Source organism: Triticum urartu, chromosome 6A (assembly GCF_056163025.1).
Source record: "Triticum urartu cultivar PI428250 chromosome 6A, HENAU_Tu73, whole genome shotgun sequence".
NCBI lineage: Eukaryota > Viridiplantae > Streptophyta > Magnoliopsida > Poales > Poaceae > Triticum > Triticum urartu.
In genome coordinates, this window is record NC_141878.1 from 600,926,630 (window position 1) to 600,952,197 (window position 25,568).

At 43.7% G+C, this 25,568-nt stretch overlaps 1 long non-coding RNA gene across 1 annotated transcript; it reads left to right on the forward strand.

Annotated features, from left to right (window-relative positions):
- The first annotated feature begins 11,399 nt into the window (after positions 1-11,399).
- Positions 11,400-15,372, forward strand: LOC147967121 (uncharacterized). The gene is made up of 2 exons (XR_015609137.1): positions 11,400-11,843; positions 15,101-15,372. It is a non-coding gene; the product is annotated as an uncharacterized LOC147967121 (long non-coding RNA).
- Positions 15,373-25,568: the final 10,196 nt, after the last annotated feature.

The following is a 25,568-nucleotide window of genomic DNA, read 5'->3' on the forward strand; positions in this document are numbered from 1 at the left end:
TCAGTATTTGATACTAGTTCAGTTGCTAAGATTAGTAACTCGAAACGGGAGTTGCAGAATAAACAGAGACTAGTTAAGGGTGAAGTGACGATGTGTGTTGGAAGTGGTTCCAAGATTGATATGATCATCATCGCACACTCCCTATACTTTCGGGATTAGTGTTGAACCTAAATAAGTGTTATTTGGTGTTTGCGTTGAGCATGAATATGATTTGATCATGTTTATTGTAATACGGTTATTCATTTAAGTAAGAGAATAAATTGTTGTTCTGTTTACATGAATAAAACCTTATATGGTTACACACCCAATGAAAATAGTTCGTTGGATCTCGATCGTAGTGATACACATAATCATAATATTGAAACCAAAGATGCAAAGTTAATAATGATAGTGCAACTTATTTGTAGCACTGCCGTTTAGGTCATATTGGTGAAAAGCGCATGAAGAAACTCCATGCTGATGGGATTTTGGAATCACTTGATTATGAATCACTTGATGCTTGCGAACCATGCCTCATGGGCAAGATGACTAAGACTCCGTTCTCCGGAGCGAGCAACTGACTTATTGGAAATAATACATACTGATGTATGCGGTCCGATGAGTGTTAAGGCTCACGGCAAGTATCGTTATTTTCAGAACTTCACAGATGATTTGAGCAGATATGGGTATATCTACTTGATGAAACATAAGTCTGAAACACTTGAAAAGTTCAAAGAATTTCAGAGTGAAGTGGAAAATCATCGTGACAAGAAAATAAAGTTTCTACGATCTGATCGCGGAGACAAATATTTGAGTTACGAGTTTGGTCTTCAATTAAAACAATGTGGAATAGTTTCACAAACTCATGCCACATGGAACACCACAGCATAATGGTGTGTCCGAACGTCATAACCGTACTTTATTGGATATAGTGCAATCTATGATGTCTCTTACCGATCTACCACTATCGTTTTGGGGTTATGCATTAGAGACAGCTACATTCACGTTAAATAGGGCACCATCTAAATCCGTTGAGATGACACCGTATGAACTATGGTTTGGCAAGAAACCTAAGCTGTTGTTTCTTAAAGTTTGAGGTTGCAATGCTTATGTGAAAAAGTTTCAACCTGATAAGCTCAAACCCAAATTGGAGAAATGTGTCTTGATAGGATATCCAAAGGAAACTATTGGATACACCTTCTATCACAGATCCGAAGGCAAGACTTTTGTTGCTAAATTCGGAAACTTTCTAGAGAAGGAGTTTCTCTCGAAAGAAGTGAGTGGGAGGAAAGTAGAAAACTTGATAAGGTAATTGTACCTTCTCCCTTATTGGAAAGTAGTTCATCACAGAAATCTGTTCTTGTGACTACTACACCAATTAGTGAGGAAGATAATGATGATGATCATGTAACTTCAGATCAAGTTACTACCGAATCTCGTAGGTAAACCAGAGTGAGATCCGCACCAGAGTGGTACGGTAATCCTGTCCTGGAGGTCATGTTACTTGACCATGACGAACCTATGAACTATGAGGAAGCGATGATGAGCCCAGATTCCGCGAAATGGTTAGAGGCCATGAAATCTGAGATATGATCCATGTATGAGAACAAAGTTTGGACTTTGGTTGACTTGCCCGATGATCGGCAAGCAATTGAGAATAAATGGATCTTCAAGAGGAAGACGGACGCTGATAGTAGTGTTACTATCTACAAAGCTAGAATTGTCGCAAAAGGTTTTCGACAAGTTCAAAGTGTTGACTACGATGAGAGCTTCTCACTCGTATCTATGCTTGAGTCTGTCCGAATCATGTTAGTAATTGCCGCATTTTATGAAATCTGGCAAATGGATAAACAAAACTGCATTCCTTAATGGATTTATTAAAGAAGAGTTGTATATGATGCAACCAGAAGGTTTTGTCAATCCGAAAGGTGCTAACAAAATGTGCAAGCTCCAGCGATCCATCTATGGACTGGTGCAAGCATCTCGGAGTTGGAATATACATTTGGATAAGTTGATCAAAGCATATAGTTTTATACAGACTTGCGGTGAAGCCTGTATTTACAAGAAAGTGAGTGGGAGCACTACAACATTTCTGATAAGTATATGTGTATGACATATTGTTGATCGGAAATAATGTAGAATTATTCTGTAAAGCATAAAGGAGTGTTTGAAAGGAGTTTTTTCAAAGAAAGACCTCGGTGAAGCTGCTTACATATTGAGTATCAAGATCTATAGAGATAGATCAAGACACTTGATAAGTTTTTTCAATGAGTACATACCTTGACAAGATTTTGAAGTAGTTCAAAATGGAACAGTCAAAGAAAAGGTTTCTTGCCTGTGTTACAAGGTGTGAAGTTGAGTAAGACTCAAAGCCCGACCACGGCAGAAGATAGAAAGAGAATGAAAGTCATTCCCTATGCCTCAGTCATAGGTTCTATAAAATATGCCATGCTGTATACCAGATCTATTGTATGCCCTACCACTGAGTTTGGCAAGGGAGTACGATAGTGATCTAGGAGTAGATCACTGGACAGCGGTCAAAATTATCCTTAGTGGAATAAGGATATGTTTCTCGATTATGGAAGTGAAAAAGGTTCGTCGTAAAGGGTTACGCCGATGCAAGTTTGACACTAATCTAGATGACTCTAAGTCTCGGTCTAGATACATATTGAAAGTGGGAGCAATTAGCTAGAGTAGCTCCATGCAGAGCATTGTTGACATAGAAATTTGCGAAATACATGCGGATCTAAATGTGGCAGACCCGTTGACTAAGATTCTCTCACAAGCAAAACATGATCACACCTTAGTACTCCTTGGGTGTTAATCACATAGCGATGTGAACTAGATTACTGAATCTAGTAAACCCTTTGGGTGTTGGTCACATGGCGATGTGAACTATGGGTGTTAATCACATGATGATGTGAACTATCGATGTTAATCACATGGTGATGTGATCTAGATTATTGACTCTAGTGCAAGTGGGATACTGAAGGAAATATGCCCTAGAGGCAATAATAAAGTTATTATTTATTTCCTTATTTCATGATAAATGTTTATTATTCATGCTAGAATTGTATTAATCGGAAACATAATACATGTGTGAATACATAGACAAACAGAGTGTCACTAGTATGCCTCTACTTGACTAGCTCATTAATCAAAGATGGTTATGTTTCCTAACCATGAACAAAGTGTTGTTATTTGATTAACGAGGTCACATCATTAGTTGAATGATCTGATTGACATGACCCATTCCATTAGCTTAGCACCTGATCGTTTAGTATGTTGCTATTGCTTCCTTCATGACTTATACATGTTCCTATGACTATGAGATTATGCAACTCCCGTTTGCCAGAGGAACACTTTGGGTGCTACCAAACGTCACAACGTAACTTGGTGATTATAAAGGAGCATTACAGGTGTCTCCAAAGGTAGATGTTGGGTTGGCGTATTTCGAGATTAGGATTTGTCACTTCGATTGTCGGAGAGGTATCTCTGGGCCCTCTCGGTAATGCACATCACATAAGCCTTGCAAGCATTACAACTAATATGTTAGTTGTGAGATGATGTATTACGGAACGAGTAAAGAGACTTGCCGGTAACGAGATTGAACTAGGTATTGGATACCGACGATCGAATCTCGGACAAGTAACATATCGATGACAAAAGGAACAACGTATGTTGTTATGCGGTCTGACCGATAAAGATCTTCGTAGAATATGTAGGAGCCAATATGGGCATCAAGGTCCCGCTATTGGTTATTGACTGGAGACGTGTCTCGGTCATGTCTACATTGTTCTCGAACCGTAGGGTCCGCACGCTTAAGGTTTCGATGACAGTTATATTATGAGTTTATGAGTTTTGATGTACCGAAGGTTGTTCGGAGTCCCGGATGTGATCACGGACATGACGAGGAGTCTCGAAATAGTCGAGACATAAAGATTGATATATTGGAAGCCTATGTTTGGACATCGGAAGTGTTCCGGGTGAAATCAGGATTTTACCGGATTACCGGGAGGTTACCGGAAACCCCCGGGAGTCATATGGGCCTTATTGGGCTTTAGTGGAAAGGTGAAAGGGGCTGCCCATAGTGGGCTGCGCGCCTCCCCCCTCCCCTAGTCCTATTAGGACTAGGAGAGGTGGCCGGCCACCTCTCTCTCTCTTTCCCCCTTGGGAGTCCTATTTGGAATAGGATTGGGGGGGAGTCCTACTCCCGGTAGGAGTAGGACTCCTCCTGCGCCTCCATAGGGCTGGCCGCACCCCTCCCCCTTGGCTCCTTTATATACGGAGGCAGGGGGCACCTCTAGACACACAAGTTGATCATTGAGATCGTTCCTTAGCCGTGTGCGGTGCCCCCTGCCACCATATTCCACCTCGATCATATCGTTGTAGTGCTTAGGCGAAGCCCTGCGTCGGTAATACATCAAGATCGTCACCACGCCGTCGTGCTGACGGAACTCCTCCCCGAAGCTTTGCTGGATCGGAGCCCGGGGATCGTCATCGAGCTGTACGTGTGCTAAGAACTCGGAGGTGCCGGAGTAACGGTGCTTGGATCGGTCGGATCGGGAAGAAGACGTACGACTACTTCCTCTTCGTTGTGTCAACGCTTCCGTTGCGATCTACAAGGGTACGTAGATCATACTATCCCCTCGTTGCTATGCATCACCATGATCTTGCGTGCGCGTAGGAAATTTTTGAAATTACTACGTTCCCCAACAAAACACCAGGGATATTTTCCCAGATGTTTCCCCCCTTCACCGGTACCACCCCATACCGCGTTAGGGCACCCCTAGCACCGCTACTTGTCTTGTCATGCATCGCTATGCATCTGTTTGCTTAATATTTATTGTTTCTTCCCCCTCTTCTCTCGCTAGACACCGAGACCGACGCCGCTGGCACCCAGTATGACTACTGTGTTGACGACCCCTCTCTCTTGCCAGAGCAACCAGACAAGCCCCCCCCTTGATCACCAGATATCGCCTACTCTTCTTCCTACTGCTTGCATTAGAGTAGTGTAACTTGTTACTGCTTTCCGTTAATCCTATTCTGATACATAGCCTGTCATTGTTGCTACAACTGTTGATACCTTGCCTGCAATCCTAAATGCTTAGTATAGGATGCTAGTTTACCATCAGTGGCCCTACATTCTTGTCCGTCTGCCATGCTATACTATCGGGCCGTGATCACTCGGGAGGTGGTCACGGGTATATACTTATACATAATATACGATACTTGTGGTGACAAAAGACGGGTCGGCTCGAGGAGTACCCGCGGTTGATTCACGAATTGGAGGCTGGAAGGACATACTTTCCCGACAGCCCTCTGTGTGGTTCTTTGTGGCGAAGCGACATGGCAGGTTGAGACCACCTAGGAGAGAGGTGGGCCTGGCCCTGGTCGGCGTTCGCGGTTATTTCAAGATAACATGTTTAACGCGATCTTGGTATTTGATCTAAGTCTGGCCACTGGCCTATACGCACTAACCATCTACGCGGGGGCAGTTATGGGCACTCGACGTCGTGGTATCAGCCGAAGCCTTCGTGACGTCAGCGACTGAGCAGCGCGCGCCAGATTGGACTGGAACGCCTCCTAGGCTAGGTCTACTTCCGGCCGCCCTCGCAACGTGCAGGTGTGCAATGGGCAATGGGCCCAGACCCCTGCGCCATAGGATTTAGACCGGTATGCTGACCTCTATGTTGTGCCTAGGTAGGGTTGCGACGTGTTGATCTTCCGAGGCCAGGCATGACCCAGAAAAGTTTGTCCAGACAAAGGGGATCGAGCGTGTTGGGAAATGTGGTGCACCCCTGCAGGGAAGTTAATCTATTCGAATAGCCGTGATCTTCAGTAACATGACGACTTGGAGTTGTATCTTGACCTTATGACAACTAGAACCGGATACTTAATAAAACACACCTTTCCAAGTGCCAGATACAACCAGTGATCGCTCTCTCACAGGGCGACGAGGGGAGGATCATCGGTTAGGATTATGCTATGCGATGCTACTTGGTGAACTTACTATCTACTCTCTTCTCCTGCTGCAAGATGGAGGTTACCAGAAGCGTAGTCTTCGAAAGGACTAGCTATCCCCCTCTTATTCCGGCATTCTGCAGTTCAGTCCACATATGATACCCCCTTTTCCATTTGATACCAATGCATACATATGTAGTGTAGCTCCTTGCTTGTGAGTACTTTGGATGAGTACTCACGGTTGCTTTGCTCCCTCTTTTCCCCCTTCCTATACCCGATTGCTGCGACCAGGTGTTGGAGCCCAGGAGCCAGCTGCCACTGTCGATGACGACTACTACTACTCGGGAGGTGCCTACTACTACGTGCAGCCCGCTGATGACGACCAGGAGTAGTTTATGAGGATCCCAGGCAGGAGGCATGCGCCTCTTTCGATCTGTATCCCAGTTTGTGCTAGCCTTCTTAAGGCAAACTTGTTTAACTTATGTCTGTACTCTGATATTGTTGCTTTCGCTGACTCGTCTATGATCGAGCTCTTGTAATCGAGCCCTCGAGGCCCCTGGCTTGTAATATGATGCTTGTATGACTTATTTTATTTGTAGAGTTGTGTTGTGATATCTTCCCGTGAGTCCCTGATTCGATCGTACACGTTTGTGTGTATGATTAGTGTACGATTGAATCGGGGGCGTCACACTCATGACACTCGTAAAAAGTAAATTTATTTAATATAATTACATCTGAATTTAGGAAAGAAAGGGTTGCTTGCGGATTCTTTCCATCGGGAGAGATTTGCTGCATCTTGGCAAGGCATCGAGAAAGATTCAATCAAGCAAATCAGATTGTGTCCCGATTTTTGGAAAGAGGGGATTGCATCCATATTCATTTCTTCGAAAGATATTTAACGCATTTTCCTAGGACACACATAAGGAGTCAATAAATTAATAAGATTGCCTCCGATTTTAGAAAGAGAGAATTTCTTATGGAATATTTTCCTTTAGAGTAGAGATTTGGTTTTTGAATGGGAGGGGCTGGTGGAAGGTGGGGCAGGGAAAAAGCAGACAAAAAAACTGTGGAGGCGAGGCTACCAAGTGAGACATTCGAAGTAGAGAAAGAAATGATTGATTGCGGATTATTTCCCTCAGGAGAGATTTGTTGCATCTTGGCACGGCATCGAGGAAGATTTAACCAAGCTAATTAGATTGTGTCCCAATTTTTGGAAATAGGGGATTGCGTCTAGATTCATTCACTCGAGAGAGATTTGATGCATTTCGTCAGGACACACATAAGAGCCAATCAATTAATAAGATTGCCTCCGGTTTTATAAAGATAGAATTGCTTCCAGATGATTTTCCTTTAAACTAGAGATATCGTTTTCGAATGGGAGGGGTGGTGGGAGGTGGGGCGAAAAAACCAGATGAAAAAAACCATGGAGGCGAGGCTACCAAGTGATACATTGGTGCGTTCAAATTCTTTTTCTCAGATGATATTTGACGAATTTGCTCATGACACCCATAAAGAGTCAATTTATTTAATAATATAAATGCAAATTTAGGAAAGAAAGGATTGCCTATAGATTCTTCCCCTTGGGAGAGATTTGCTGCATCTTGGCATGGCACCGAGGAAGATTCAATCAAACTAATCAGATTGTCTCCCAATTTTTGGAAAGAGGGAATTGCGTCTAGATTCATTCCCTTGAGAGAGATTTGACGCATTTTCTTAGGACACACATAAGGAGCCAATGAATTAATAAGATTGCCTTTGATTTTAGAAAGAGAGAATATCTTCCGGTTTATTTTCCTTTTGAGTAGAGATTTGGTTTTTGCATGGGTGGGGGTGGTGGGAGATGGGGTGAAAAAAAACCGTGGAGGCGAGGCCACCAAGTGAGACTTTAGGAGTAGAGATTAGAAGGTGATAAAATCTAGCTAATAATAATTTGACGACCTACAATCATTTTTCGCCACCCTGTTTTGGAAATTTTCCAAAAAGATAAACTAGAATAATGATAGAAGGCTATTTTTGGAGAGTATTCACCCAATCCTAATTGCAATCAGTTTTCGCCACCTTATTTTGAAAATCTTTCCAAACAATGGAAAGGTTTATGGAAATCCTGACAGGGCAATTTGTGTATGTGTATATATAGGATTGTGCATCTGTGAATGGACAAATCATCTTGTAGTTTTGCCTACAACACAAATTCTCTTGTCAATCTCGATCCTGTTAATAAGCACAAACAAATATCACGGTTGCATTAGATTATCTAGATGGACAAGTACATGACGGCGCCACTCCTGTTTTCTCTACTTCTTTTTGTATGCCTTGCTACGACGACACAATGTAAGTGTTTGATACACAACTCTACTTCTGCTAATCTTTCTTTACAATTATGTGCTTGCATAGGTTAATTATACTCATGTAATAATTTAATTTTATGTTTATCCTGGAAGTTGGTATTTTTTTAGTGCATGACACCTGTTTTTTTTCATTCTTGTGCCATCTGGTCCTTTGTTAATCAATAGGAAATCATACTAATGTCAATTATTTGTCTGTACATTTTTTATAGGTCAAATCACCAACGGCATGGATAATGATAAGATCAATTTACCAAGCGGGCTATGCGTATATAGAAAAGATGTTCAGCTCTATTGTTGCCTTGTGTCGAAGTTATGCTATAACCCACTAGAACTATGCGTTGAAGGTTGCAAAAGTTGACTCCTATCAAATTGACCTTTTATTCGAAGAAGTAATATGTAATGCGGAAGACATATTTGAAATAAAGAGTAGTAGATTTGTTGTCATCTGATGGGTCGGTCCTGTTGCAAGTAAACTCTCAGTAGGACTAGGTTCTCTGGGTGAGAAAAATATGGAACCTCTCTTTGCCCTTGAACAAGGGAAGTTTTTGTTTTGCTGAAAGCAACTCCAATAACTCTACTATCCGTAAAAAAAACTACCATTTAAGGAGAGTTAAACCAAAATTAGCCCTCCAACAACTTCCGTAAACTTGATTTTTAATGGAATGATGTTTATTTCACCCCCAACCTCCCTCACGTTTATAGGAAGATGATCCTGTTGACACCAGATTGTCATGGTCGAAAACATAATTAAGAATGCCTCAAATGAAAAAGTGCTCAAAGTGAGAATGTTTTGTATCTTCAAAAGGAGAAACTTTAATATTTGGTCCTTAGCCATTCAGTCTCATCTCTAAGGCCGAAGTTGTGTTCGAAGTACCGAGATTTTGTATCCAGAAAACTATTCGGCTGATTACGCCCCCAAGATGGCCTCATATGAGAAAACTTTCTACACGAATTGTCTTCGTCTCGTCAAAACGGTTGATTTGGATATAAAAATGTCTAAATCGGAGTTCGTATGCAAAAGTTAGAACCAAAACAGTGTGCTGCAAAAGTCTGCCCCGGAAGTTCTGGGCAACTTCCAGGGAGGTTACGGCCTAAACCGAAAGTTTGCACGCGGTGCGCCCCGAAAACTGAAGTTTTAACATTATTTGCAGATTTGCGGGCCCGAATTCAACCTCAATATGACCTCGGATGAAAAAGTGATCAACTGAAGAATTTTTCTCCATTGCAAGATCTACAACTTTGCTTTTGGGACCATCGTGATCCGAAGTCGTATGCAACCTGAAGATTCAGTGCAAGAGGGTTACGTGATATAATTTGAGCCTGGAAATTCCGGGCCAGACCGGAAGTTCCGGCTCTCGTAGTCCGTGTTAGGATAACTTTTCCTGATTTGGATGTGATTTGAGTCCTTTTCTTGTACGGGAAGTCCAGCCGCCTCATATGTATGTAAGGGGTGACGACCGATTGAACAACACACAATCGAACAAATCACTCTATCATTTTTTACCTTTACCTTTATCTCTCTCCCTTGTTCTTCTTTTTCCCCGTTCTTTGTTTGTTCTTCTAGTTGCAGGTGATACGTCCATTTTGCATCATGCTTTTATATCGATATTTATTGCATTATGGGCTGTTATTACACATTATGTCACAATACTTATGCCTATTCTCTCTTATTTTACAAGGTTTATATGAAGAGGGAGAATGCCGGCAGCTGGAATTCTCGGCTGGAAAAGGAGCAAACATTAGAGACCTATTCTGCACAGCTCCAAAAGTCTTGAAACTCCACGGGAGTCATTTTCAGAATATATAAAAAATATTAGGTGAAGGAAGCACCAGAGGGGGCCACCCACCATCCACGAGGGTGGGGGCGCGCCCCCTGCCTCGTGGGCCCCCTGGAAGCCCTTTGGTGCCCATCTTCTGCTATATGAGGTCTTTCCTCCGGGAAAAAAATCATAAGCAAGCTCATGGGACGAAACTCCGCCGCCATGAGGCGGAACCAATCAAGGGCTCCGGCGGAGCTGTTCTGCCGGGGAAACATCCCTCCGGGAGGGGGAAATCATCACCATCGATCCTCTCATCGGTAGGGGGTCAATCTTCACCAACATCCTCACCAACACCATCTCATCTCAAACCCTAGTTCATCTCTTGTATCCAATCTTTGTCTCAAAACCTCAGATTGGTACCTGTGGGTTGCTAGTAGTGTTGATTACTCCTTGTAGTTGATGCTAGTTGGTTTACTTAGTGAAAGATCATATGTCCGGATCCTTTATGCATATTAATACCCCTCTGATTATGAACATGAATATGATTTGTGAGTAGTTACGTTTGTTTCTGAGGACATGGGAGAAGTCTTGCTATAAGTAGTCATGTGAATTTGGTATTCGTTCGATATTTTGATGAGATGTATGTTCTCTCTCCTCTAGTGGTGTCATGTGAACGTCGACTACATGACACTTCACCATTGTTTGGGCCTAGGGGAAGGCATTGGGAAGTAATAAGTAGATGATGGGTTGCTAGAGTGATAGAATCTTAAACCCTAGTTTATGAGTTGCTTCGTAAGGGCTGATTTGGATCCATATGTTTCATGCTATGGTTAGGTTTACCTTAATACTTTTGCTAATCTTCACACGATCCAAATCACAATTCAAATTCAAATCCAATCTAAAGTCAAAAATTCATAATTTCAGACATGAAATCTAAAATGTTCATCTTTGTGCCAAATAATCCCATAACTAATATTGGTAGTGAACCAACTTTTTGCAAAGTGTTGAAGTGCCCTAAACCAGTTAAAACAATGGCTAAAACATTTAAATTAAATGCTTTTTAAGTTTAAAAAAGATAAGGTAATGTATTATAATGTCAAACTTAATGTGGAAGTAGCCTAAGTTATACTATTATGTTAAGTGTAAGTTTTATAAATTATAAAACTATTTTGCTTTTTGAAAATAAAAAGAAAGAAAGGAGAGAAGTTTTAAAAGAAAAGCTAAAGCAAAAAATAAGAGAAAAGGCCCACAGCCCCTGGGCCTTAGCCACTTGGGCGGCCCAACCCAGCAACCCACCTCCCCCGGTCGCCTACCTCCTCTCTGTTCATCAGACCCAGCGACCGCGCTCGCCGGTCGCCACCGAACACTCTCACCGTCCCCGTCGGGGAAGGGATAAGGGCGACGCCCTCCCTCCCCCTGGCCTCACTCCTCCTCGACGCCCCCCTCCCAGATCCACTTCTCCTCCTTCTCCCTCTCTGCCTCTCGTCCTCAGTTCCCCCGCCTCACCGAACGCCTCCTGTCGCCGTCCGCCGTCGTCCGCACGCTCCGGCGCCACCCCGAACGCCTCCTGTCGCCGCCCGCCGTCGTCCGCACGCTCCGGCGCCACCCCGGGCTGCGCCAGGGCATTCAGTAGCTGCACGGGCCTCGGCCTCGTCCTCTCGCCCAACAGCAGGAGCCGGAGAGGCCCCGCGCCTTCAGCTTCGAGGTCGCCTCCCCATCGACCACCGACGCGCCCCCGTCTGCGTCGAGCTCCGCCTCTACTAAGCTGTCACTGGCCACCGTGTGCCGCTCGGTGAGCCACCCGTCGAACCCTCCTCCCGTTCTTCTTCTTTTCCGTCGTAGATACCCGCTAGCGCCACGCCCGCACCCCTCTAGTCGTCCCCCGTGCGCACGAACGCAGCCCCGCACCGTGCCCGGTCGAGACCGAAGCCGCGCTCACCGCAACTGCAGCCATGACGCGCGCACCGCACAGGCCACGCCCGCCTCCGCACGTCCTTGCCGGGTCCGCGTGTTGCTCGCTGCGCTGGAGCCGCCGCATCGCTACTGCCCGCGCTACTCCCCGCCGTAGCCTCCTTCGCCGGCCTGCATTGCTCGTCGCTCGCCGCTGCGCTGCTGCCTACACCCCGCGCCCTTGCATGCCCTCGCGTCGCGCCCCTGGTTGCCTTGCCCCCCCCCCCCCCCCCCCCCCCCCCATCCGCGCTCACTCGTCGGCTCCGCGCTGCTGCTTTTGCCAGCACCGTCCGCTATGCCGCTGCACGAGCTGCTTCTGTCGTTGCTGTTGTAGGTTGCTTCTGCTGCTTCCTCCCCTCACGCCCATGGCCGCGATGCTCGCCCCGCTACCGTTGTGCCGTCGCCCCTCCCTTGCACCTCCCGCCGCCCCCACCACTGCTGCACGCCTCTTCGCCCCGCATCTGACCGTCGCGCCCGCTGCCCGCCACCGCGGCCGCATCCCTCCGCCGCCTTCCTGGCCTCCGCCGCCCGCCTTCGCCGCCCGCCGTTCCCCCTCACCCGCGACCCTCCTCCTCGCCGGCTGCCACCCGCCTGGGGCCGCCACGGCCGTGGCCATGGCCTAGCCGGCCCCGCTGGGCGAGCGCCCGCCCGGGGCCTGCGGCCGACCCCAGGGGCTTCGCCCGTTAACCCGCCCCGCTGGGCTGGCCTTTTGCCACTACCAGCGGGCCCCACGCCCCTGCCCAAAAAAATGAGGATAAAAATATTAAGTTAAAAAAACTAATTCCTTAGTTAATTAATCAATTAATTAACTTAATTAAATTGGTTTAGTTAAACTAACTAATTGGTTAGCCTAATTAATCTATAGTTAGTTAGATGAGTAGATGACAGGGGGCCCCACCCCCTGTTGACCAGTCAAATATTGACTGGTCAACTAGGACCCCCTGGCCCACCTGTCAACCCCTAGGTACACAGAAGTGTACCCTGTGCTGGGTGCGTCTAGCATTTTAGCTTTTAATTTCGAATTAATAATAATTTGAGAATATTGTTTAATCTTTGAAAAATCATATCAAATAAACCGTAACTCGGATGAAAAAGTTTTATACATGAAAGTTGCTTAGAACGACGAGACGGATTGAAAAACGTGCTCCGTTCGTCTGCCACACATCCCTAGCATAGCGAACATGCAACTTTCCGCTCCGTTTCATCTGTCCGAAAAATGCCAAACTTCGGGAAAATGTTCCCGGATGTTCTCCCCCTTCATCGGTATCATGTAGCACCACATTAGATCACGTCTAGCTCTGCCTGTTGTCCTGTTATGTACTTGCTTGCTATGTATTTATTGTTTCTTCCCCCTCTTCTCTCCGGTTGACCCCGAGAACGATGTTGATGCCCTTGTGATCGACTACGTCGGCGACAACACTTCTTCCTTTTCAATAGAGCTTCCAGGCAAGCAAACCCCCCTTGAGCATTCCGATATCGCCCATTTCTTTCCCTCTCATGCTTGCATTAGAACTGCTACTGCTTTTTGTATAATCCTACTCTGATGCATAGCCTGTTTTTGTTACCTGCTTATTGTTACCTTACCTGCTTATCCTAAACTGCTTAGTATAGGTTGGTTAGTGATCCATCAGTGACCCTCACCTTGTCCTTGTTGCCCCTGCTTCATCATCGACGACTCAATCAATGTGATCGACGACCAAAGCCTGACACCTCACATCACATCATGCCCCTTTTGTTGCTTGACTCTATAGAGTTACCATCGAGTGTTGAGGGTGGAACCTCATACATCACTCCTGATGAGATATCTGTAGTGTAGTTATTCGGTCGTGGTCATCGAGGGTGATTTCCTCCTTAACCATTTCCTATACGGCTCTGTCGTGCAACCCCTCAAGTGTGAACCTCGAGGGTGGATCCTCTTACGTTCACCTTGATGATTACATTGAGTGGAATCCGTCGAGGGTGACTCCTCAGGTTTTCCCCTTGGTGTTAGACACACGGTTACTATGTTTACTATGACTTTACACTAAACCATGTTTCTAAAGACGGGTCGGCCCTGAGGGGTACCCGCGCAAGCATATTTGCGAGTGATGAGGAGTCGGGTTGACCTGGAGGGTGCCCGCGAGATAATTATGAGGCGTGGCCGGGCATTCTTAGCCCTTGCCGCAAGTCCTCGAGACGGGGCGACGGGGTCACATCTTTCATGAGTCTCTGCTTGTTACCGCGCGTTTCTAATCCACTACGATTTGGATATTTGAACCGAGGGCCTCTGGCCTGATAGCACTAACCATCACGTGGGCATAGTATGGGCGTTCTGCGTCGTATACATCAGCCAAAGCTTAATAGACGTCAGCGACTGAGTGGTGCGCGTCGGGTTGGACTGCGTAAGCACCTGCCGTTTTGAAGGAGGTAGCTAGGTCTGCTCACCGGCCGCCCACGCAACGCGCAGGACTTCCCGGGGCGATGGCCCAAGACCCCTGGGTGCATAAGTTTAGTCCGGTGTGCTGGCCTCTCTATTAATCCTACGTCGGGTTGCGGCATATTGTTTGGCCGAGGCCAGGCATGACCCAGGAAAGTGTGTCCGGTCGGAGTTTATCGAGCGTGGTGGGTAAGTTGGTGCACCCCTGCAGGGAAGAAAACATCTATCGATAGTCTGTCCTATGGTAACGGACACTTGGAGTTGTATCCCGATCGATACAACTAGAACTGGATACTTGAGATGAGGAATGGATATGAGAAATGGATACGAGGAATGGATATGAGATATGGATATGAGAAATGGATAGTATGGCTCTGGGATTGCTTTCTCGCAAGGAGTCGAGAAAGGATCTCTGGCCGAGGTTGATAACACTACCTACTTTACATTATGTTGACCTGTACTCTTCTATATGTTGCAGGATGCTTGAAGATGCTAGTATTCGATAGGCTAGGCTTTCCCCTTCTCTTTTGGCATTCTGCAGTTTAGTCCACAGATACAGCCCATTTCCTTTGATACAGATGCATACTTAGTTTAGATCTGATGTAAGTCTTGCGAGTACTTTGGATGAGTACTCACGGTTGCTTTGCTACCTCTTTTCCCCCATACCTGATTGTTGCGACCAGATGACGGATCCTAGGAGCTAGACGACACCACTGGAGACTATTGCTACCCCGAAGGTGCCTACTACTATGTGACGGCCGCTGACGACTTGGAGTAGTTAGGAGGCTCCCAGGCAGGAGGCCTTGCCTTTTCGATCAATGGTGTTTTTGTGCTAGCCTTCTTAAGGCAAACTTGTTTAACTTATGTCTGTACTCAGATATTGTTGCTTCCACTGACTCTTGTGTATTCGAGCTTATGTATTCGAGCCCTCGAGGCCCCTAGCTTGTAATATAAAGCTTGTATTATTTTAAATTTGTGTCTAGAGTTGTGTTGTGATATCTTCCCGTGAGTCCTTGATCTTGATCGTACACATTTGCGTGTATGATTAGTGTACGATTGAATCGAGGGCGTCACAAGTTGGTATCAGAGCCGACTGCCCGTAGGATCCCCCTTTCCAACTCCTTGGCCAAAGTTGAGTCTAGTCACCGAAAAACTTTTACTAACATGGTTGTGTGGCTTGCGGTGCCACGTCGCCATTGGGTGGTATTAGGATCTTTTATTCCTCGTCTATACTCTGGGACTCTGTTCTCTCTTCTATCCGGGTTAAAAGAATTTACTAACTACATTAGGTTCTCGTAACGACTTTCCCTGGAGAGCCCCTTCATTCCGGATGGTTGACTGCTTCACCAGAAGACTTCGAAGATATTCTCCGATCTACTCCCGAGAACTTATGTTGATTTCTTTTGCAATCCCTTAACACCGTTGAATCCTTATGGATAATTGCGTACCCTCGCCGTTCATACTTCCATCCCTAGTTGTTCTTGTTATTACAAGATACCTGAAAGTATTCTCCGACTTTCGAGAATCCTTTTTCCGACTGCCATGCAGCTCTTTTTCGCCTGAATAACCGTACGAATAATTCCTCATACTTATCAAGGGTTCGTTCATCCCCAGTTGATCATATGTCTCACAAAATTCTTCGAATGCAATTCGATCTCCTGAAGATCCTCTGCAGCCTAGTGCTCCCGAAAGTCTTGTCTGCCTGCATTATGGTTAAATCCATATGTCTAGCAATATTCATTAGCATCCTTTGTCATTGTAATTTTGAACCTTTGATTCGATATGATCATGAATGGTTGCAATCATCATTTGAAACTAGAATTCGCCCCTTTGGCTCAGACGTCACTCCGGAGATGAGCTGGTTCTCGGCAAATCAATCCTTGATAGATTGTCGATATATGTTTATTCAACTTACTTATCTTTTGATCAGATCCTCTACTTCTGATCCCCCCATATGAAAATCACAATTCCTTGCATTTCAGCTTTGGATTAGTCAGTTGTTTCTATAATCTGATCACCTTGCATTCTTTCTTCTCTTGGTTTAGTACCGATGCTCACATCAGGTCTCTTGTGGACTGCCAGATCCTTTGTTGGATTTTATCCTACAACATCCTTCGTTTTCAATAACCATGTGACCCTTTCCTTGGATACCTCATGCCTTTGGTAAATTGTATCCCCCGCTCTTGTCAACCATACTTTGCTTCCGGGCTTGAGTTATTTACTCATGAAATTTGTGGTATATGCTCCTAAGATGCCTCGATGGGTTGAACCTATGTATTCCCAAAATCCGTGTGAACCCGAAGATTATGCAGGTTATATCTACTAGCATTTCAACGCTACAACTTCTTCGAATGTGAGAAGTGAATCGAAAGGTTTGCATTAGAGAAGTGGGAGTCGACCTTGAGCCTTTGTGTTCATGCGCATGGACCCGATGTGAAACTTATCATGGAAGCTTCTTGTAATAATATTAAGCCCCCCGTGATAAGTCCATCTTGTATCTTTGTTTGGTCCTTTGTAGTCGTGGTCCCGACCATGATTGTTCTTCTTTGATCCCATTTCGCGGACAAGCTAAAGCACTTATCTTCTACAAACCAATATGTCTGCCCAACCTCTGTTCTGATTTACCCTCGAGTGCTAACCCTTGGTATCTCGGGAATATCGCAGGAACTACATAACTTCTTATGAGTTCTTCATCGAACTACTATTGATCACCAATTCCAATATCCGCGGGTTCTGAGTGGTTGCTCACTCGAGATCTCCGGTAAGTGAACCGATTCCGCATCCTGATTCGATGACTCTAAGTAAATTTTTGTTGCTTACGAGTTTGATAATCCTTCCAGTCATTCCTAACCTGAACGGCTATATCCATATCGTACTAAATTTTAACTGTTCTGCCTGGTCCTTTCTTCCCGAAGCACAATCTTCGACGATGAGCTAAGCTTACGTCGATCTTCCTCGTCATATCGTTTCGCCTTGAACAACAAGCTTGATTTCGAGTTTGTGTCGTAACCGTGGTTCCAATAACCTTTCGCTTTATCATTCCTTTGACTTGATGTCATCGCCGATTGATTACATCTTCATGAAATCTCTCGACAAATGTGTCGTGATCATCATCAACATTCTGAGCTCTTCCAGGATATCGATTGAATTCATGATGAGAAATACAATCCTTCCCCTCGATGATTTATGTTATCATTGACAACATTCTTTCCTTCCCCAACACAAACTTGTTCATATAATTTTGGAAATACATCCTTTTTGGCATGTCGATGGATTGTGGCTAAGCCCGTCAGCCACACCCTCATCTTTTCCCTGCTAAAATTGTATGACTTATTTTCTAAGTTGTTCCCGATGGATCCTTGGTGTATCCAAAGTATGACCTTTGCTTGAAACCATGTCAATGCTATCTCGAAGAACGTCTGTGGTAATCCGATCTCCAATAAAAACATTTGAAACACGATACTAAATCTTCTTTATCAATTATCCAAACATCGTTGTATGGGTAATGTCAAGATGCCACCTCATCAAAGGTCCATTCAACATGCATGGGAAAAAGTTATTCATTAGTTTATGCCACTTATATTCAAAGTATTATTCGACTACACAATGGTAAAATAGAATAAATAATATTTATCTTTAGTTTTGGTTCATTTATTATTAATTAAACTATGCATGTTTCATACAACCAAATCACTGAAATATATTGCAATCAATTTTTGCAGCAACGCGTGGGGGTATTATCTAGTTGGTATCAACTCTCGAGATTGAGTTGCCCAGAATCTAGATGCGCATTGCTTCTCCCCCCCCCCCCCCACCCCCCCCCCCCCCCAAAAAAAAGAAACCTAATATTGCACCATATGGTCGGGGAAGTGCATGGATGAACCCGGGTACATATGAACCCACTTCAGAAAACATATTTCTAAACGCTAAAACAATCTGAAAATGGTTGCACAGACACGTCTTTATGTTCTATGTGTGTGCATAAAGTTTCATGGAAAAATAACTTTTTTGTGGCGTAAAAAGAAAAAAATATGTGGTGAAATGCTATTTAGAGACACTGAAATTTATCTTTTTTACATAGACAAAACGAAAAGACATTTTCTTCGCAAAACTTTGTGCCGCGCACACATATTTCCGAACATGTATGCGTGCAATTTTCTTTTGAATTTTTTGACTTTTTAAAATGTGCTTGAAGTGCAATTTTTGAAAAGTGGGTGCATATGCCCATGGGTGCAGGAGGTGCCCTCTCCATGCAGTCGTAGTGTTTGTGCCAATTTGTGTATTCTTTCACTGCATTGTCCGCACATCTACATCTACTTGCTTTACGCTTGTTTGTGTTACAATGTCAAATAATATGATTTTATTACTCTCTGCGGTTTCAAACTTTTACAAAACTCTAAGCTATTAATATTTTGTTTGAGAGTGGTTTCACATTCCTCCATAAGTTTGCACCATGTGTTTTTCTACCACGTCACACCTTTGACATTGGAGGATCTTTCCACCATATAAATGATGGTTTCTCCTGAAGGCCATTTCTCTTTTGATCAAAAGGTAAACAGGTGGGCCTGTGTCTATTCGATTTCTTATGGCCCGGCAATGACACTATCTTATATTAGCACACTATATCCAGGGGCAACAGGTTGAACGGTAGGCCCATGTCTGATGTCTCTCCTCTCCGCCAGGTTTGGAGGCTTCTTTTTTGACTGATGATTGTGTATTCAGCCTGGGCTATACCTCTTGCCTCATGACTATAAAAAGATTGCAGTCTCAAATGTGATGCACACATTTAGAACAGTTTCCAAGTGCACAAGGGTTTCCTATCAAATGATGACTTGTAATTGATGCAGATTTGAAACAGGTCAAAGTTTTGTCGGTACACAGAAATTTTCGACCATGCTCGGTATGATGGCAATTAGGATAATAGTCCCGGATTAAGGGCAACTAGTTCTCCCTGATTTGCAGGCTGTTGTAGGAGAATCTTCACCCAATCCCAATGGCAATCACTAGTGGAATAATATATTGACCACAGATTAAGGGTGTCCAGACTACCAAAAAGAGGATTAGGACACCAATTGTTGCCTGCTAATGGCATGATTGGATAGGCCCTGGATTAGATCAAGCCCCACATTAACCACCATATAAAAATAATCTCCTGTCTGATCATGTCTGCCTAGCTACATAAACAATTCCTCACAGGGCTGGCTGCCACTAAGCCACTAGTACAGTCATATGAGTCGATGAGTAGCTGTGTGCTCTGCTCCTGTGATATGCTTTTTCCTTAATTGTTCCACAAAAATGGATTTCTCATATCATTATATTCAAATAAGGTGTGTAGGTAGAGAATGCCAAGGGGCGCAAGACAACTTTCACGTCAATCCCACAAGGCTCTTATCCATTCCGTTCTCTCTTAGTGGGGGAGTAAGTTCAAATAAAATAAAAACTCAGGTAAATAAATTCCTGAATGAGTTACGTAAACACCTAAAAGATACTAAACCTCAATTCCAATGAATAATGGAATAGCAGAGTTAACCATATTATCAAAATGGCTAACTCCCTCAATAAACTTCACTTGGGAAAGTTCTAATTCTTCTATAAATTAGTTATATTGACTGTTATCAATTCCACCCATTTTGACCCTCCTTTTTGGAAATAACAACAAATGTACTCATAATTATGTGCTTAGAAAGAGAAATATTTGTAATATAATATTGGCTACAATTAAGGAGGTCTCATCAGCAAAATTTTCATTCACACTGGATCAAGGCATAATTTCCAGCCATTCTATATGGAATATTTTTTTTCATTCCTTCTACGAACAAGAATCTCTATTTTTGAATTAAATGGAGAATCCACAATCGTTTATGTTTTGCTAGAAACAAATCAATAAAATAATTTGCTAGATAAAAACAATAAAAATAATTCTGTATATATATACAGATTTTGATGAAATTTTATTTTTCGCTACTTTAATTGATTTTACTCTATTTATCCGATAGTTTGATTCAGTTTTAATTTTGATGTATTATGAAATGTAAATACAATGAAATTAATTGTGTAAAAATGAAATCCAAAAAAAAAGTCACCATGTCATGTTATCGAGGACCATGTTTAACAAAAATGTCGTCTGGCACACTTTTAATTGACCATAACTAAAACGCGTGCTCCTAAGGACTTGAGGTGGCCCTACACATACACGGACCTGTTACGAGACTTCCGCTCATTTTCCTCCCCTAACCCTTGGCAGATAGGACAAATTCTCCCCTTCAAATTTCACCGATAAGCCCGTGGATTCGTCTCCCCTCTGCCTCCGCTCCGGTTAATAATTTAAGTTATGGTTTTTTAGTCCTCGCAGGTGCGGTGCTCGAGCGAGTGCAGCACTACTTCTTCGAGTTTGTCTTCTGGGCTCCGATCCCCCTCAAGTTTGAGATGCTTTGTACTTCTGATGCTCTTTGATTGTTTGGATCATTTTCGTAAAAAAAAAACCCGACTTGAGGTGGCTATCTCTTTGAAATGTCAGGGTTTTGTTATTTACCGTTTTGAATAGTGCCGGTGACCTGGCCATCCAATTTACGTTGGCAATAGTTGCCTCTACCATACATCTGTTGGACGAAAACTGTTTTGCAGTTGGCGGGTAGAATTAGTTAGTGGAGACATGCATGCATGGTCCCAGGCAGACACAGATGGCATGTTGGAGGTGGCCAAGCCTGCGCGTGAACAATCGTATTGTACGTATCACATTCTTCCTCAAAGAAAAGTGTACGTGTAGCTATATTTTGCAGTCCCAGAAAATGTAGTAGTAGCGCTTTTAGCTGTTGTTGTACATATACAGTGCACTGCTTCCCTTCTGTAGTTAGTTTGGCTGACAAGTGACAACCTTAATCGACATGCATGCCCATGATACTATATGTCGATTTACAGGACTTCGCAAAAAAAAAATGTGGATTTACAGTTAGACAGATATATATACGATTTGTATAACCAAATTTTCAGATATAGCCGAGAATCAAGGACAGACTAGGATGGAAAATCGGAAGGGCATGTTCACACGGCTTTTGTCCAAGATGACATCATGTGGATCACCAAATGGGCCCCAAATATATTGGCTAGCTTTTGAGACCACCAATGACTTGTCTACCAAATCCTGTCATCTGGATCTCTCGCTATTATTATCTGTAGCATCTGTTATGTATAGGTACGTATTGTACATCTATATCTGAATATTAATTAATCATTGCTTGGTAGGCTGCCACAAATTAATTAAATTGTTTATCATCCATCTGGTGATTACGTAATATTATTCAAGAGACAATGATATTCTGTCCTATGGATAATATATAATCCTCTCATACCTCACGTCATCTTTCATTAATTAGATCATTGGTGAATTTGGTGATGATACTCTCTCCATTCAAAAATGTAGTGCATATTTCAATTCTAAAAGTCAAAGATATGTATGTTTGCTCAAGCTTAACGGAAAAAATATCAACATCCACAATATGAAATTAGAATCATTAGATTAATCATGAAGCGTAATTTTATATTATATTTATATAGTACTCCCTCCATTTCTAAATATAAGTCCTTTTAGAGATTCTAATATAGACTACATACCGAGCAAAATGAGTGAATCTACATGCTAAAATGTATCTACATACATCCATACGTTGTCTGTATCACAAAATCTCCAAAAGGTCTTATATTTAGAAACGAAGGTAGTATTTTAGATGTTGATAATTAATACTATAAACTTGATGAATATATATGTTCAACTTTTAGATAATAAATCATGCACTACCTTTTGGAACAGAGTGAATATTGAATTTATCGTTGTGTACTCCGTTCTTTTTACTCCGTGTATAAGGATTTATTTATTCTATAAAATTGGTCAAACTTGACAAGTGTTATACGCAGAGTAAAAACATGTAGGGACTTCATACAAGGTCGTACTCCCTCCGGTCCTTTTTAGTTCGCATATAAGATTTGTCTGAAGTCAAACCTCGTAAACTTTGACACACTTTATAGAAATAAATCACCAACATTCAGAATATGAAATTAACAACATTAGATGTGTCATGACTTTAGTTTTCAAATTGTAAAAATTTAGCATTGTAGATGTTAATATATTTTTTATATGAATATGATCAAACTTTATAAAGTTTGACTTTAGACAATTCTTATATGCAAAGTAAAAGGACCGAATGGAGTAGCAGAGCCATACTTATGTAGTTAATGGCGGGCGGGCGGGCGTGCGTGCTTGCGTATGTGTGTGTAAAGCTAGAGCCTAGAGCGTCTTCACAGGCTACCTGAGCAAGAGTGGGCGAGTGCTGAGTTGGGTCACTGTTTGTCAGCTCGCCCAAGTGGATCATCGCCTTTATATGATTGATACGCACTATATTTGATTAATCCCATCTCTCATAATTGGAGGCGCATATTTTATGTACTTTATGTGTGGGTTGATTTATAGCTGCATTTCAGTGTGACGATCGAGAGGACGGTAGGCAGAGAAGACAAGTTACTTGTACAGTAGTGGTGATCGATGTAGCGTATGCATGTTTGAGCAAGCAAGCTGCTTGGCTCCAAAAGGAGGTGAGGATGGAACGGTTCATAGGGCTGGTTTTGATCACCCCCAACCATGTGAATTAATTACTGCCGGCAGATGACATGGGTGAAAACGAAGCACGTTGCAGCCACGTACGCAGACCGATCGACCGTAGGGGTGTGGTGTGTGTATGTATGGACTGGGTGTTGTGTGGCTGAGCTGAGCTGAGTGGCCACAGTGGCAGTGGGCTGATAGGTACGAGTCGAGCAAAAGTGCCACCTCTCCATCACGCCACAGCGATCTGGAATACGATTGGACCGGCCGCTAGCCTGGCTACTACCCCTACAAGTCCACGACGCATACAGATACAGTCGAGTCGACTGTGTTGCTGTTGCACCCGTGGTCCCTGTCGGAACGGAACGGAACGAACGAACGTGAATTTTCTCTCGTCGCTCCACTAGCCACACAGTACTCCAACATGGGCCCACTCGCCAGGTCACCCTGCCCCAGGGACCGTACGTCTCCGAGGCTGCAACGGACACCGACGGCAACGGGTCTGGTCTCATCCCCCCGGTTGAGTGAACAACCTTGTGCGATGGCCAGCGTAATGGCCAGCCACGTACGTACGTAACGTACCCATACATGCCACCATCATACGTACTGTAGCATAGATGCCATTTTGTATCGAACGGTCAAAGGAAAACCATCCTACACGTGTACTGTATTCGTACGTGTTTTACATCTCACACGTGTCGGCCTGAGAAGAGTGGTCTATCCATGCATGCACGTGCCATCTTTCACTCACTCTCGCGGTTAAATAAAACGCATGCATGCATGCAGTAGCAGATGGCCACACCGGCTGCAGCTCAAACCGTGGGCCCGCAGGGGATCTCACTCATCGGTGACTGTGAGGTCAAAGCACGGAGCCCACACGGACGTCACGCGAATGATAAGGACAAGGAGCGCATTAAATGGGCTGGGTTTGGCCGGTCGACCGGGCCGGGCTGACAGGACGGGCCCGCGCCACAGTGTGTGGGCAGTGACTGGACTGACTGAGCAGACCCGGTCCGTCTGATCTATGAAACGCATCCGTGTTGCATATTCTTCTTCCGTGGGAGCTGTACAACGAGCCCGACCCGTACGGGGTCGACCGCGACGCCTCAACAACCCTTCTCCATTACGCAAAAAGGAAATTCTCCATTCCCCGACTCATCGGGATTCAATTTTTAGATATTTTTTTGGAAAAAACACCCCATATATTAATTAAGCCAACGAAAGGTTTTTACAATTATTCGTTACAGCATACACCACGCAGGGCGGAACAGAAATAAATAGAATCTCGTCGTACATAGAACTACAGCTAAACTTAGCAATCTCATGTGCCTCCCCATTGGCAGTCTGACTTATCTTTGCAATATGAAAATTATGGATCATCCTAGATATACTCAGAGCCTTATCAATCAGATCAGCCAGAGGGGACTTGTCAATCTTCTCATTTGCAAGAAACGAATGTACGAAAGCACAATCAGTCTCTAAAATAATAGATTGGAGAAGGGTGATACCTATATAAAGTCCTGCGAGGCAGGCACGGAGCTCAGCTTCATTCACATTGGAACACTGATCAATAAAGTCCACGAAGAAACAATAATATCTCCAAAAGAATTACGAGCTACGCCCCCCACACTGGCTGCTTTATTTTTAGATTTGATATTGATGCTTTTATTTTTCTAGATTTATTCAGCCCTTTCGACGATGTGTGTTTAGTAAGAGGAGACGTTTTCTTAGTCACGGGGACGTCTTCCCTTACTGAACGCACATCATCAAAAAGTCTGAAATAAATCTAGAAAAGTGCAACCACCAATACCAAACATAAGACTTAAACTTTGTTGAGTTGATTCCACCACAAGAAACATAACCATCTGAGCTACGCTCAGTTTGCAATACGTACTCACATTCAACCATGTGAATGCATGCACGAACATCTTATACTTCGGAGCATCCCAACAGATTGCCACTGCAGATCTTGAGATTGACGAATTAATCATAAACACCACCTAGTCAATGGACGAGTCATACAATATCACAAAAAACTATTTCAATCCAAAGATATAGTGAACTCATGTGCCAACTCTAAAACTTAAACCCTGTGGGTTGGTTCATGGTCACAAACCGAACCATCTAAGGTATGATAGGTTCGTGACTTCTCGTCATGCCAAGTTACTACTCCTCTCCCTCAATTTCGCAACGAATCAACCATGCCAAGGTCTATGCCACCCCGTCGGCGCATTCCAATTGTGTTTTTCGGCTGCTGGGCGTGATTAGTGGAAGTAGGTAATGTGATTTTCCATATTCCAATCAATCTTATCTTCAACACAAATCCCCTCTTTCAATAGTCTTGTCAGATTGTTCAATTGTTTGAAGAAGTTCATCCTTGTATATATGTCCTCACACTCTGATTCCCTGTGTTGATTGGAATTAGAAAAGAGGAACTCCAAACTTTTTTGTGACTCGTAAGCAGCGGCAAAATCTTGCAATTTCTAATTTCAAGCCATCTAGCTAGGTACCTTGTTCCATGCCTTTCTTAATATTTTTATTCAACTAGCAGTGTTCTA